This window comes from Plutella xylostella, chromosome 6 (assembly GCF_932276165.1).
Source record: "Plutella xylostella chromosome 6, ilPluXylo3.1, whole genome shotgun sequence".
Taxonomy (NCBI): domain Eukaryota; kingdom Metazoa; phylum Arthropoda; class Insecta; order Lepidoptera; family Plutellidae; genus Plutella; species Plutella xylostella.
Genome location: NC_063986.1, coordinates 9,233,882 through 9,250,644, shown reverse-complemented (window position 1 = coordinate 9,250,644; position 16,763 = coordinate 9,233,882).

Here is a 16,763-nt window from a genome sequence, read left to right as displayed (position 1 = left end):
CTGCCGCCCGAGGGGCGCCGCCGAACCGCCCCTGACTGCCATAAACCCAGCACAAGGATTCATGGGGATGTGGCTAGACACTTCTGGTGCAGTAAGGAGTGATGGCTGAGATTTTGAGCTGGTGTAAGTCGGATGTGGTGGAAATGGCTTGCTTTAAGTGCTAATGTCCGTTTGCAAGAATGGTCAAGCTAATAATGTGGTTCATTACTGGTGCAGGATGTAATGGATTTATAAGTATTTTTTGTTTCACTGTAGGTATCTATATTAAATTTAAAACTATCTGTATGGGCGCTTGCACGCAAAAGCTTACACCATTGCACAAGTTAGCGCATCCCTTCATGCGAGGAATCCCCGCAGTCTACAAAGGAAATGGCCCGTGGTATTTCCTCCAATTCCAGTATACTAGAGACATAAACACGGGCGAGAAAATCCAAGTCGTCTCGTCAGCCTTTACTGCCGGCTCACAATAACCGTATTATAAGACAAAAGAATAACTAAAGAACAATAACATGAAGGCGCGCTTTTACCCAAATGAACGGTTACAGGCAAAGTGAAATGGCGGGCAAATTAAAATACTTTGTAGACGAAACGAGTGAGCTGACGACCGTTTCTTTGTTGTTAACGATTTCTCAAATTCTTTTTGTGATAACGAAGGGTTAAAATTTAAATAATTAATGTTACACAATATCTTGAAGAGGTAAACGTTGTTGGACGTTAAGTTGAATTTTTGTGGTCTTTTATAAAAATCTGAACTTGTACCGCTCTCTCAATGATTCATTGTTGGGATTCGCTTTTCAGGCTTTCGAATCTTTCGATACATTTGAAGGCTATTGTATTGTCTTGTCTAGTCTATCTTTAGAAAGCGTCTACATAAAATGTATGAATGAATCCGATTTTGCTCTGTTGTACGAATCGTGATCCTATATTTTATGCATGGAGAATCGACAAAACCGTCTGTATATCAGGTTATGCCTATCTTCGTTTAGCTTTCCAGTGTGTTGAAAACTCAGAATAATAGTTTGCTCGCGATTGGTTGAAAGGAATAGATTCAGATGTTTCCCTATAAATTATATTCATTACCACATGCCTTGCGATTCGCATTTGCAAATTGATGCGATTGGCAAAACTTTATTCGCAACTTGCGACTTATTTTTTTCAACGCAATAATTTGTACCTATCTTCGATAGCTGATAGTTATTTTTGCATCAAAAGGTCACACAGGCATAGCTGACGAAAATCTAAGTTTTGGAGTGCCGCTGCGGAAATCGCAACTCATAATATTAATATTATACGCACTGATTGCAAAACAGCTCTCGTTCGAGCGTGTTTTGAAAACCCGGAGTAACCCTCCACCACTAGATATTATCGTGCAATTTCAAAGCCGTTGAACAGAGTAAGTTGCACATCGAGCCACGCTGGCCACAACAGCCGCGTTAGCGCAAACGTACATTTTTACTGCCGTGTCATACGCTGGCTGTTACGATGCACTTGAGCTCTCGTTTGTAGCTCAACTGTCATAATGTCGAATTGAGGTTTGATTGCGCGAGAACATTTCGAAAATAGTGAATAGGGGAATAGTAGTAGGGTGAATTGCGTGTGGTTATATTCTGATATATACTGTTAAATAACGGTATTGAACGAAATGGTATCATTAAAACACGCACTTGAAATGTCTGGTATGGTATGGATAATTGGACAAAGATATATCGTTGAATAATTAATATTGGTTTAAATAATTTGTGTACAATGTAAAAAGTATTTGTTTGATGTACAATCTCCGCATAGCTTAGTATGCCTAACTTAACTTAAAAAAATATATTTTAAAACATACACGCATGATCCAACTTAGCAATAGTTTTTTTTTATCTGTGCAGAGGTTAGGGCGGCCGTAAAGTTTTTTTTATTACTGCAGCTGCTGAGCTGTTCGTTTTACACCTTTACTCAAGTGTGTACGTGTCAGCTGTTTTACTTTTTACAACGTTGTTATTAAATAAGTTATACATATAAAAACACTATGTAAAACTATTTCTTATATAATTCGACTATGTAAAACTATTTCTTATAATTTGACGACCGAATGGCGTAGTGGTTAGTGACCCTGACTACTGAGCCGATGGTCCCGGGTTCGATTCCCGGCTGGGGCAGATATTTGTTTAAACACAGATATTTGTTCTCGGGTCTTGGATGTGCCCGTAAAATGGCAATAGGCCCGCCCGTTTTTTTTTTTTAAATATATAATTTTCTTATACATATACACCTGGCGCTCTGTGGGTAGTCAGTGACTGCCACCATAGTCTAACCCCCTTATTCTTAAGTAGGGTAAGAATAAGAGTAATAAATATATTTGATTTGATTTTTGTATCTATAGCTTTAGTTTTTGCCTTCGACACATTAAGAATAAGATGATATTTGTATTATAGGTAGGCAAGTATAAAAATATTTAAACAAAGTAAAAAAAAATAATTATAATGTTAAGCTTTTTTCCCTTTGAAAACTCATTAAAAAGTTTCTTCCATAGAAAAGGAAACTAACAAGATTATGAGTGAGTACTCGTATCTTAGAAATAAAATCTAGTAAAAGTCAGAACTGTTTGCCTGGAAACAGTCAGGAAATATCTAACTAGAAATATGGAGTTTCACAACCTAGATCTGACTAGAGCTCATTGTTTAATCATCATCATAAGCATCAAACAGTCCACTGCTGGACTTAGGCCTCTCCCAAACAAATTCACTGGATGCGATCTAAAGCTTTCCGCATCCAATCATTACCTCGTCTATAATTTATTTATTACTACTTGCTGGGAATTTCGGGATAAAAAGTTGTTATTAACTGTGGGTGCCAGTTTCCTACATAGGTAACAACGGATACAGCTGATTTCCCGTGAAAGAGTAATAAACAAACTCACAAGCTTTACCGTTTATAATAAGTATTAGATGATCAATTTAAATGTGACCGAAGTAACTTTCGAGAGAATATTATTATCGTTACAAAATAGGTTGATGAAACCTATGTTGATGTACCTTCTAGATGTCTAGAAACCTTATAGAAGTTTTTTTAACGGCTCTTAATATGCCTTTCTCTAACAATTTCCCTCTTATGTCGTCGTAGTATTAATTTACTTTCTTATATCTAAATATTTCAGTCTAAATGTTTAGTTGGCACATGCTAACTATGAAATGTATTCGTAGTTTAGAATAGCTCGAGCCCCGGGTTAGCCTCCTCTTACAGCCTCATGAATACTAAGTAAAACAACTCGAACAATCATTGCTAAAATGGTTTTTCGTGTTTTAGGCGCAGTAAGGTAATTTCTCACCCTCAACGCACGATCGATGTTATAAGTTTGTTTGTCTTGGGCTCTTGGCTCACTATTCACTTGGTTCGTATGTTACGTTAGTTTATATTCCGTGGATTGAATATTTTTTGTTGATTTAATAAAAAATCAAACTTTCTACGATTTTATTACTGCCAGCGGTTAATTATAAAATAATCTGTCCATTCATTAATTTCAAAGATAAATTGTTTAATATTATTATAATTACTGCCGTTGATTTTAAAATATTTTCTAAAATATTAAAATATATCAAACCAGACTTTCTAATAAGTACTTTACAATAAATTGCTCCTCGCAACGGCTATTAAAATTAACAGCAAGTTTGTACTAAAACAGCCATTAACATGACGGTTACTTTATATTTTATCTCGTGAATAGCAATAGCAGTTTCTTGGGACCTCGCCTCGATCAAGTAATAGGTTCGGTCAACCCGACGCCGCGACGATGTCTTCTTATAAGCAACTCAGAGATTGCACTACGGACTTGTATTTTTATTATATGGCATAAGTATACTTTAAAATTAAATGTTAAATATCTTGTGAGGCTGTATTTAACTGCATGCGGATTTGACCCCGCACGTGGGATTGCCCCGCACGCGTTCATACAAAAGTATTCATTATAACGAGTTGAGAGTAGATACATAGTACGTACATAAGTTCTGATACTGACATGTTGAATATTCCTATATACTTATCGAATATAAAATAAAAAATCTCAGAAACTTTGGAGAGTCCACAATTTACTCATATTTTTGGCAATAATAGTAACACAAAGTACAAAACTCGCAGCCACAATTAAGAATTCCGATTCATTATTCACAGAGACATCACTGCGAGAGTCCGCGACGGCGCCGGGGGTCACTCTGGCTTACGAAAAACTAAGGGTGGGTTGCATCAACATCCCGGTTATCGTAATAGTTAAGGTTAAACTTAGCAATGACAGAGTCGTTACAGTTAATATTTTACTGTAACGTGTTGCACCATCAAATCGTCGGTCATTGTTAATGTTATTAGGGTTGCTATTCGTTTGAGACATAATTATCCCCAAAGTTATTGTGGGAAACGTTTTTATGTAAGGCAATACCAAATCTAGCTGTCGGACTGAAGCCGTCACAGAGTACATTGTAGCCGTCATTCTCTGTCAAAGCACTCAAAGTCAACATGTCATAGGAACTAAGTCTGTTGTTCCTCCAAATATTGACCAAAAGATTATCATCAATAAAACCCGCGACAAAGTAGACTCTAATAAGCCTTTATTAAGAGCGGTGGTAGCTCAGTCAGGTAAGCGCCCGCCCGCTTCTCACGCCAGAGATGAGGGTCCGATCCCGGCGCTGACATGTACCAATGAGTTCTTTTAACATAAGTACAATGTATACCATCGCTCTTACGGTGAGGAAAACATCGTGAGGAAACCTGCATATCTAGATTTAGCACATCTAGATATGTGAACCCACCAAACCGCAGTGTACCAGCGTGGTGGAGTAATGGTCCAAGCTTTGGAAGGCAGTTTAGACCTTGGGGATATGCACAAAGGTTCCATTCGAGAGAGCCAGGTGCAGGTACTTACACCCCAAGAGAATAGAATAGAATAGAAGCCTTTATTATTAATTATCTTATTAATTAATTCTTAACAAGTTGAAATAAAAACTAACGATGTAATCTATTAAAATAATTATTTATTGACATCCTTCGATTATGCTCATCATTCCTGTTAACTGCATAGGCAGGTTCCTCTTCATCAGATGATGAATCATCATAAAAAACCTAGCTGGTGGTACAGCACAGGGTCTCTATTTTGTTTACATAATATATTATGCAGCTATGCCGTAGCCACAATAATGGGCTGCACTCTTCTTAGTTCTGTCCTTATTTTCATTGATATATTTCTGTCTTTGAGTCATTGCAAAATTTCTGAAAACAAGGTTATTCAATTAAAGAGTTACGTAGGTTACTTTGATATTAGATTGCTGCGCTGGACCGGCAACCGGCAGGTAGCCGGTAGTGGCTGGATAAGGAAGGCCGAGGGCACAGTGTTGTGCTCCTTGGAAGAGCCCATGGCTAGAAGTGGACGCTTATTTGGTGGTGAAGATGATCATTACACCTACAACATAATAATAGGTGCACTTACTTCGTCGTTGGAGGCAGTAAGAAAGGTTCTAGTTTTAAAGCCAACACACGAGCCACATTTTTGAGACCTGGAACCTGCGAATCTATCAGTTCTCTGAAAGTACACCTTTCTCTTCATATTTCGTAAGTTCCGTACTTACTCCACCTCAATCTCAATTTCTGAGGAACTTGTTTCAAGCACTATTTCACGTAGAAGCGACATGATAAGAATTATTGAATATTAATATTTGTACGTAATACTGTTACTTTGAGGTTATACAACGGGTTTGACAGCTACCTGACTTTAACTTTAACAGTAACCGGCCAACATGGGGTGGTTATGGTTATCGTTAAAGTTATGACGTCATTTTAACCATAGTTGAATGGTGCAACCAATTTTTCGCTTAACCGATGCTTTGACAGACGATGTGACGTTTGTAATAGTTAAAGTTAAATGGTGCAACGCACCCTAAGTTTCAGAGCGTTTTTGCGCTAACCATGGCTGTATCTAAGGTTTACTATACCATACTATTTATTTATACCAAAAACATCTTTATGATAGTTTATTTCCCATAAGAATAATATTACATAAAACCTTTTAAATTTCTAATAAATATTTTAGTAGGTAGGTACTTATTTAATTATGTTAGGTGCAATGGATTATATGCAAGCTAGACGTGATAGTAACTGAAATGTATAGCTATAACTTATTGACATAATTATTAATAGACAAAGCAGTGTAGACTGGTAATAAAATAAGCAAGTTATACAAAAGCAAAACCAAATATTCTCCAAATATCTTTCTCCTAGTAATAAATGTACCTATTGCACTACAGCTCTCATTCGTTCGTTTTTCGTCAGTATAGAGTAACCCCCCTGTGCCTCCACAGCGTCCGCTCAGTTTGTTCACCCCAAAATGTAGGATAACGATATTTGTTACGACCGTCCGCACCACTTTACTGTTGCTTCGCGCCAATTGCAACGATGCACTTAAAAATCGTTAAAACTTTGTTACTCAAGAGGGTTAGTCTAGATTGGCAAACAAGACCAAGAACGTTAGCTGCCATGTAATAATAATAGTAGGTATGTGGGGACATCTCATACACGGCAGACGCCACAAACTAGGCAGAGCCTGTAATATGGGTACGGACTGCTTATATAATCTACACAAATACAATAGATAGATAGATAGATAGTGCATCGATACGAAGATCTCCGAACAGCTTGGAATCGTGGTAAGCGCAGAAACTAGGTAAATATTAGTTTTCCATAAACTAGAGAGACCCCCAGCGTTCTGGGTATTTATTGCGTTTTTTGACGCGCGGCGCGGGACAAAGGCTTAAAGTGGCTATTGTGGAGGCTGTGATTTTCACGCATAGAGTGTGCAAAAAAATGGTGTCGTTACGAAAATACGTATACGCTAGCAGCACTAACCTTCGCTGTACCTTGAAAAACTTAGCTTAATAATAAGTACATAAAATAACAAGTAAAGTAAGTATACAAATGCGGGCTTATTGCTAAAAAGCAATTTCTTCCAACCAACCTCTGTTTGGCGGAGAACTAAGTAAATATATGAAACTCGTTTAATACAATACTTAAATAGCTAGTATTTTTTATGATGGTGTTATTGTTAAAGCTTAATATTTGTCGCATTGCAGGCAGTATGCATTAAAAGAGTTGTTTCGGAGCCTCCCGCTTCCTGAAATGCTTTATGCAAACCTGACTCAGATTTTAAAATATGGGTTATGCAAGACAAGAAGTTACAGAAATATACAGTACTTATACAAAACTGTTTGCCGTGATTATGATGACACCTAACACTATAGAGGAAAATGATATAAGTTCATGAAATTCCTTATAAAACTATTATCCATGACACAAAAACACAATTCACGAAAAATCCAATAAAAATTCCACGAAACACGTTTACTTACAAGCCCATTCAGCTATAGCTTTATTGGCAATATCCAATATGCCTACCTACCACGGGAGGTATTGCTACCCCTGTAGAAGTAATATCGAGTGTTCCCCGTATAATGTTTCGTCTCAGCCGAAGTTACTAGGCCCCGAAGTTTCAACTGTATGAAAGTTGGTAAATCAGCAAGAAAATGCAGATTGAAGTAGAGCTATTTTCCAACAAAACGAAGCTTCGACTCCGAAATTGGTTCGCCGCTCCGCCGGTCGGAAAACTTGCAACGCTAAAACCTATTTTCATTATTTCTTTCATGTCTATTTTCTGCGCTGTTTTGATTGATATATTTTTCTTTCGTATTTGTTTTTAATCTTCGTGATGGCTGAGAAAATATTGTGAGACATTAAGCCCGTGTTATGATATTTAGTTTCGTCGTTTCGGTAATAGAGAGGCTTCTTGGAATTAAAATCATTCTTCGTCTTTCGTCTACTAACTGACATTGTGTCGTAACTTATTTGAACACAACACAATAGTCGATTTGTATCAGTTTACTTTATTAATTAAACAATCTAAGCTATAAGTTAGCAAGTTTTGGTAACATAACTAAATCATTTTAGAGCTTTTTAATATTAATAAAGTTTTTTGATTATTTACAATAAAATTGTAATGTTCGGTTTTTATAATAATTAGACGACTTATAATAAAGATACGGAAGTACCTAACAGGTTTCGCCCAAGTATTGAAAACGGAAAAAATGCAAATTAAAACGGAGTTACTTAAAACAGAAGCTGCCGTATGTTTGTCTTAAGGAAAATGAAAAATAAAATTGTCCCAACCCAATTTAGTAGCGTCCTCTGGAACCGACGGAAACCTTATCTCTCTGAGTTTATTATTTTCCGAGTCCGCAATATTATGCCAGCCTGAGAAGCAGATGGATCAAAAACATAAATCTGGCGTATAAACATGTTTGCGCTGAAAACAAGTAAGTACCCACGCTTTTGTGTAGGGATTTCACGCCGTCAGTTATGCAGCTGATTACTTGCAAATATTTAAATTAACTTACTCAGCAAATGAAAAAAAAAAACAAAAGCTAGAGATATATTTTTAACAACAGACATGCCTAGCCACGTTCGCTGACAGTGCAAAGTAAATTTTGTGTTATTTCTAAATTACGAACAGTCTTTTGTTTTGAATAAAATTCAAATGAATATTTTTACCTAAGTACATCTTGATGATAGAGCAGCAAGACGCATCGAGCTCTTTGTTTCGTCACCTCCCCCCACACGAATTTATTAGCCTCCTCGCTTATCAGGGTGAATGTCTCACTTGGCGGGGTTTTGTGAAATTGTCCGCATGGCCGCTGTGGAACGGGAACAGTATGATAGCTTGTTGCTATACCGTCGCTATACTGCGAAAAGCAATTAAATCACAAATAAGTACCTAACTAATTTTGCATGGTTTTTTTCACATGAAAATCTAATAAGTAGTATCGTTAGGTTTGTTTTTTGGGTAGGGTATGTGTACCTACCACTACCACTGACACCTTAGAAATTAACAATCCAAGCAGCTTCGCTCGCCTGTGAAACATCTGTCAGATCAATATAAGTTACTAACAGTGACCCAGCTCACTCCGACAATATCAGAATATTTCACAGTGAGATCGAGTTAAATATTTACTCAATACTCGTTTGTTAAAAAAAATGACTAATGTTCGGTGGTGGTAACCCCACTGAGCAGTGTTTGCCGCGGAATGCCAGAGCCCAGAACCCGCGGCGCATAGTTGGCGGCGACGATCGCGGGCGTGCGACATACCACCACGGTCGGATTTTTTGCCACATTTTCGGAACTTTTGCCCGCTTTTAACTGCAGTCTCGTGGTTTTGTTTCTGATTGCGCTCATTTGTTCGGTACTTGCGAGACGCGACGTTTGTCAGGTGTTTTTTTTTACCTATATTTATTCATAGGTTACTTACCTATAATGTGTCTAGACGTACGATCAGATACGAATAATAAGCATAATAGAATCTAAAAATAGGTAAGACTGATAATATAATACATTCATTGTACTTTTATTTGTAATATTTATACAATAAAAAATTAAATAATAATAATAATATTTATTGGTTAAATTACCTATTACCAATTCAATTATCTATTACCTAGGTAGGTAGGTTTTTCCGTTTACGAGTAATTTGGTGCTATGTCACTGGAGCTATGTCATTGCTCATGAGTGTACCCAGTCGCCGCACTATAAGAATATTGTATCCTTCTCACCACATACATGAGCCTCTCCTAACGATCGCCACCCCAAACGGTCACCCGCCATCTGCATCCAGCGGCTTCCCGCTACCTTCCGCAGATCATCAGACCAACGGGTTGGGGGCCGACCGACACGCCGTTTGCCGACACGGGGTCTCCACTCCAGAACCTTTCTACTCCAGCGTCGTCGTCTACATAGCGGTGTGTGATAATATCCCGCTTTCATGAATGTTTTATACCGACGACGCGACCACCCGCAGTAAACATTAGCTAAAGTAATGTTGTGACTGTTTTAACCCACGACGTATAAGAAGGGTGTTACCAGTTCAAGGTGTTTGTGTATCTGTCTGTGGTAGCGTAGATTCCAAACAGCTGAACCGATTTTTGTTTTTTTTATAGGGTCGTAGGTAATACCAGTTTAAAAGTAAGTCAATTATAATAAAAAAATGCTGACTTTAACCATCGAATGCAACAATTACAATAGGTTTTTTAAGGTGAGTAGTGAATGTATGCAGATGGTACACTACTGGTGTTTTATCATCCGTGGCGGGAAAAATGCGCACCCATTCATCGCTATTCTTGGGTGCTAACTGTGTGAGATGTTGTTTACGCATTATTACGCAAGTTATGTAAAAAAGTGTAAGTTTAAATATCAATCTTGCACTTAAATGTACTTTAAAAGTAGGTACCTACCTAAGGTTTGTTTAAGGTGCACACATAGTATTATAATAGGTAATTCATATTTAAAAAAAAAAACCTTAACACAAAACACAAGACTTATAAAATATGCATTTCGTGTAGGTACATTTTCTTTTCATTAAATTAGAATATCTTCTTAAATTCACAACAACACTTTTCCAGTTCTCAAGAAAAATGCGTTCCCCTGTCTTAAGAAAAATGCGTTCCTCTGTCTCAAAAAGGCAACCAAATGCAATCTTGGTGAGCCCTTGATTTACTGAAGTGTACTCCGGAGGGTGGTGTGTTCATTACCCGGCAAGTGGACGAATCACATCCACTTTATTTGAGCCCCTCCGAATAATACAAAAAAATACTTAAAAAGTTCAGTTCTTAGGTATAGGTATGAAAAAAATATGACTTGCACATTAATTAGTTATTATAATAAAATTGTAGTTTATTTCTGGTATTTGAGTTTAATGCAGCTCCACAATGTGTTGCAAAATGTAAGCCGATAAGAGGTGATTTAACTTGAACAACTATTGTTCTACGACTTTTGTATAATTGCTTACGTAATTAGGTACCTATAGGTACCCTTTTTGTAACACCCTTTAGATTAAAATGAAGGCCAATGATCTCGCAATAAGAGTAGCAAAACACTGGAGGAAGTTAGCTTAGTGCATTTTACACGATAGAAGAAGAAGAAGATTAAAATGAAACTATAATTCTCTTACAGTACTTACTTAATGAGTTGTATACAGAGGCATTGCTAAAACAAGCCCCTATTTATATTCCTTGCATATTATAGTGTAGTTCAAGTGATTGTACTACATCAGAAATTTATTAGTTTGGATGACGTCCAAAGAGGCAATTACTGCATGTTGTAGAACTCTGAACCCGTCCCAGTTTCAGGATAATAGGGGAATGGCCTGAAAGCTTCACAAAAATTGCATGGACTACTATCTTTCTGACCCGCAGCCTCGTTTCTATACAAACTTTACAGCTTTAAATAGAGACTCATAAAGAGCGCTTTGTAGGCTTAGGCTTAAACTATTTTCTTTTTGTTACGTAAGTAATTGAAGTATACACACTATTGGGTGGGTTGCATCAACATCCCGGTTATCGTAATAGTTAAGGTTAAACTTAGCAATGACAGAGTCGTTACAGTTAATATTTTACTGCAACGTGTTGCACCATCAAATCGTCGGTCATTGTTAATGTTATTAGGGTTGCTATTCGTTTGAGACATAATTATCCCCAAAGTTATTGTGGGAAACGTTTTTATGTAAGGCAATACCAAATCTAGCTGTCGGACTGAAGCCGTCACAGAGTACATTGTAGCCGTCATTCTCTGTCAAAGCACTCAAAGTCAACATGTCATAAGAACTAAGTCTGTTGTTCCTCCAAATATTGACCAAAAGATTATCATCAATAAAACCCGCGACAAAGTAGACTCGAATAAGCCTTTATTAAGAGCGTTGGTAGCTCAGTCGGGTAAGCGCCCGCTTCTCACGCCAGAGATGCGGGTTCGATCCCGGCGCTGACATGTACCAATGAGTTCTTTTAACATAAGTACAATGTATACCATCGCTCTTACGGTGAGGATAACATCGTGAGGAAACCTGCATATCTAGATTTAGCACATCTAGATATGTGAACCCACCAACCCGCAGTGTACCAGCGTGGTGGAGAAATGGTCCAAGCTTTGGAAGGCAGTTTAGACCTTGGGGATATGCACAAAGGTTCCATTCGAGAGAGCCAGGTGCAGGTACTTACACCCCCAGAGAATAGAATAGAATAGAAGCCTTTATTATTAATTATCTTATTAATTCATTCTTAACAAGTTGAAATAAAAACTAACGATGTAATCTATTAAAATAAATATTTATTGACATCCTTCGATTATGCTCATCATTCCTGTTAACTGCATAGACAGGTTCCTCTTCATCAGATGATGAATCATCATAAAAAACCTAGCTGGTGGTACAGCACAGGGTCTCTATTTTGTTTACATAGTATATTATGCAGCTATGCCGTAGCCACAATAATGGGCTGCACTCTTCTTAGTTCTGTCCTTATTTTCATTGATATATTTCTGTATTTGAGTGATTGCAAAATTTCTGAAAACAAGGTTATTCAATTAAAGAGTTACGTAGGTTACTTTGATATTAGATTGCTGCGCTGGACCGGCAACCGGCAGGTAGCCGGTAGGGGCTGGATAAGGAAGGCCGAGGGCACAGTGTTGTTTCGCTCCTTGGAAGAGCCCATGGCTAGAAGTGGACGCTTATTTGGTGGTGAAGATGATCATTACACCTACAACATAATAATAGGTGCACTTACTTCGTCGTTGGAGGCAGTAAGAAAGGTTCTAGTTTTAAAGCCAACACACGAGCCACATTTTTGAGACCTGGAACCTGCGAATCTATCAGTTCTCTGAAAGTACACCTTTCTCTTCATATTTCGTAAGTTCCGTACTTACTCCACCTCAATCTCAATTTCTGAGGAACTTGTTTCAAGCACTATTTCACGTAGAAGCGACATGATAAGAATTATTGAATATTAATATTTGTACGTAATACTGTTACTTTGAGGTTATACAACGGGTTTGACAGCTACCTGACTTTAACTTTAACAGTAACCGGCCAACATGGGGTGGTTATGGTTATCGTTAAAGTTATGACGTCAATTAACCATAGTTGAATGGTGCAACCAATTTTTCGCTTAACCGATGCTTTGACAGACGATGTGACGTTTGTAATAGTTAAAGTTAAATGGTGCAACGCACCCTTATGACTCCAAAATAATAATATTCACGTATCTACTCATTTCAATGTGCTTGTCACACTTCACTTCACATTTTCCTTCTCGTATAACTGAAGAAAACTATAACGCTATCTATAAGTCCTGTCGTACAGTATAGTCAATCTGCTGCCTCAACACGGATTCTTTACCGAAGTAGATAAACGTCACTATATCGCGAATGGTCACAAATACGGCGCTATGTTTGGTATACGCGAATTAAACGCGTTTATCGATATCGCCGTAGATAACAGACCCGTGCCACGGTCGCTGTTTGATCAGTGCGTACATCGGCGCCTGGCTGTCTAACAACACTAGACGGCCTGGCACCGCCTCAATCATTACCAAACAATCGTGTGAGATAAAGCCATTCACCCCGGACACGGGAAATTCTCCAGTCTCACTATCTACTATAAGAAAGTAACATAATAAAGTGGTAAGTATTTATGTATTACATAGTCAGGAAGTACTTAGGACTTGGAAAAATACCGGAAGTCACTTTTTTCTGTGTTTTAGTTTGTTTGTGCTAGTTCAATAGGAGTCATTCTTATCTCCGGATTCATCCAAGGCTCAAACATAGAACAACGCGGCCTCAGGTGTTCTTCTGTCATCGTAATACATTTATAAATGTCATAGGATTCATAGCAGTTTAAAAACCTTAGCCTAGGCTGAGATAGTTTACCAACTAGTGCAGAGTTCGGTCCTCTAGCACTCAGTCACGGCATAACCCATTCACGCCAAACTGGGGGCAAGCATCCCCGAAACCCGGTCACTATTGACGATAATGCCACAACTATAACGAAGTTTAGGCAAAATTCCAATTAGGATACACTTGACGAAATATTTCGGTTAGTTTGGAAGGTAAATTGGCGCGTACCGTAGTTGTGACGTGAAATGGGTTGACAAGCTATCGGAACATTTTTATTATAGCTAAGTTTGTTTGACCGGGGTTATTTCGGATGGGTACCTACTTACTACCTATAAAGGGTGTTGCAAAAATGGTATTCTAAGCCGAAACCAGCATGTGCAGCATGTTATATCTAAGCCCGAATCTGAAATCAGAATTTCTAAATTCGCGATAAAAAAATTCGCGAGTAAAAAGTCACGTGACCAACTAAGTTTCTATGGGTAATGATTTTTTTTAGATATACCATGCTGCACATGCTGGTTTCGGCTTAGTATACCCTTTTTGCAACACCCTGTATACCTTAGTTGGAAATCGTCCTGTGTTTGAATACATTCTCAGGTGCTGTTCATAGACAAGTCTCCACAGGCGAGGAAATCGCGACGGTACTATTGTCGTGCCACGATTTACTATATTTTCTTTCATACATGGAAAGGTCTCTTCGCGGTTTTTTTGCATGTGGAGACGGTCTCTTAATGACAGTATTCCATTTTCAAAGGAACGTAATACAAGTTAAGTTAATAATAATATTATGGTCACATTCGGGATTCGAACTCGGGGTCTCCTGATATTGAATTGAAGCTTTTCCCTGAAGAGAAGTACTGAAGTATAGTAGGTACTTATAGCGAGTTTCCCACTTAACGATGTAGGTACTTAGTACGGTCAGGTGCAGAGAAACCTGACCCCCTCTCATAGTAACAATTATTCTGAGGGGGGTCAGGTTTATCTGCCCCTTACTGTACCTAGGCATGGTATGTCACACAAAAAAATATATAACATATTTTACTACTTAATTGATTGAATATCGGCATTATATTTGTTCCTAAAAATGAGGGATATACCTACACTTACTAACTTCCTTTACTAATCGGCCAATTTAACTTTCATTTTCATAAATTGACAACTTTTCTAGTAAGTAACTGAGGGAGTTTCGGGGCAATTAGGCAATTATATGTATTTACGAGTCTCATGTTTGTCATTCGTGAATGTTAAATAATTTAAGTAAATCGATCGACTGATTAGTTGGATTCCCTTGTGTCATTTATTACGTTATTGTTAGTGGCCATAAGTATTGTATAAACTTCAATTCGTTATCGTTATATTCGTATCCAAAACAGGTAGGTAACACTGAAAGGTTTAAACTAGAAGCATAAATTAGTTTTTCGTTAATAGAATAAGAAGGAGAATTATACGACTGTATAGCATTAATACTAACCTTAGTGGTTAAAATATGCTAGCAAAATGTATTATAAAACTAAGATTTGTTATGATAAATAAAAAAAAAAAAAAAAAATATATATAGATTTTTACAACATTAAACCTTTTTTCTCATTGTGAATCAAACTAACGATGCAAATACACTTTTTATATTTAATGTAACTTGTTACATTTACAAATTACCATTGAATATTTGTGCCTCATTACTAGGACAACAGCACTCGTGAAGTTGTTCCATTTGCATCGTCTCGGTCTCGAGAAAACAGAACATTTAAATCAAGACTGGAGGCTCGCCAGTTGAGCGCCGGCCAGCCTTTTATGTACTTACTTGTCCACTAGGAAATGAAATGGTGACTTAGTTACGAGATACACGACATACTTTCGGGCCGTAGTGTTACTGTGGACACCTATAAGGCACTAATAAGTACCACCTACAAAAATGGTGATCGAAGTGACCGAATTGATATATTTTGTCACTTAAATACCCTCTCACTCTGTGCGTCCCTGCCTCCTCTAGTGACGAATTAACTGATACTGTCTAAAGCTACAATCTGTACATGGTGTTAAAAAAGGCCGAAAGAAGGTAAATCACTATAATATATACATATATCACTGTATATGAGCAACTTTTGAAAATTCGTTTGTAAAGCTATTTAGCTTCTCAATCATAGATAAACATTGTTGGTAACGTGACTAACTGTTAAGGAATTGAATTGTATTTCACGCATTTTTTAAATACCTAAGTATTACAAAAAATTGTTTAGTTAAGAAATAATATCATAAAATTCATAAAAATGAGCAGTTTTCAATGAAAGGTACCAGGGCAGCAGCGCTTCAATAGAGATTTAAATAAAGAATGGAGGCCGGCCAACTGAGCGGTGGCCAGGCATGCCCCGAGTGCTCTTGTCCACTTACTCGGTTTCAGGCACAAACAAACGGATGTGTGAGAGGAATAACAAGCCTTTTAAACTCAATAGTTTGCTTGCCGTATTTGTGAGCTTGCCTAAGCCGGTTTGCTAAGCTATCTCGGCTTAATGAAGTAAAGTCGGATTAGCTGGTTCAACAGCGGGTTTGATAAGACAATAAAGCAAATTGATCTATGTTTATTGATGAGCGCATTCTTCGATAAACGCTGCAAAAAGGTTATTTTAATCGTAATGAAAGTAGAGCTTTACGAATTTTCCAATGTAGTTTAAAAGAAAAGTCATTGATCGGCAGCAGTAGATATTCTGTTGGTAAACACTTAGGTATGTTGTACCGTTTTCCTTCGATATGTAGTTAATTAATCTCATTGACGTCCTCAGTCAGTTGTATGATAACTATTCCCATCACATTTATATGAAGATATAATAATATGGTGCATAAGATGGTGCCAAAGAATGCCCCAAAACTACTGACGAATGCTAAAGTAAAGTACCTAAACGATTTCACAGTATACATTTGTGTTCTAATTTACATAAATACATGTCAATATAAAGTATAATCCTTCCCATCTGCTTGCCCTGCGCAGTGCAATATCAAAGGCAAAAACCATTGTTTCAAAGCAATCATCATATGACGG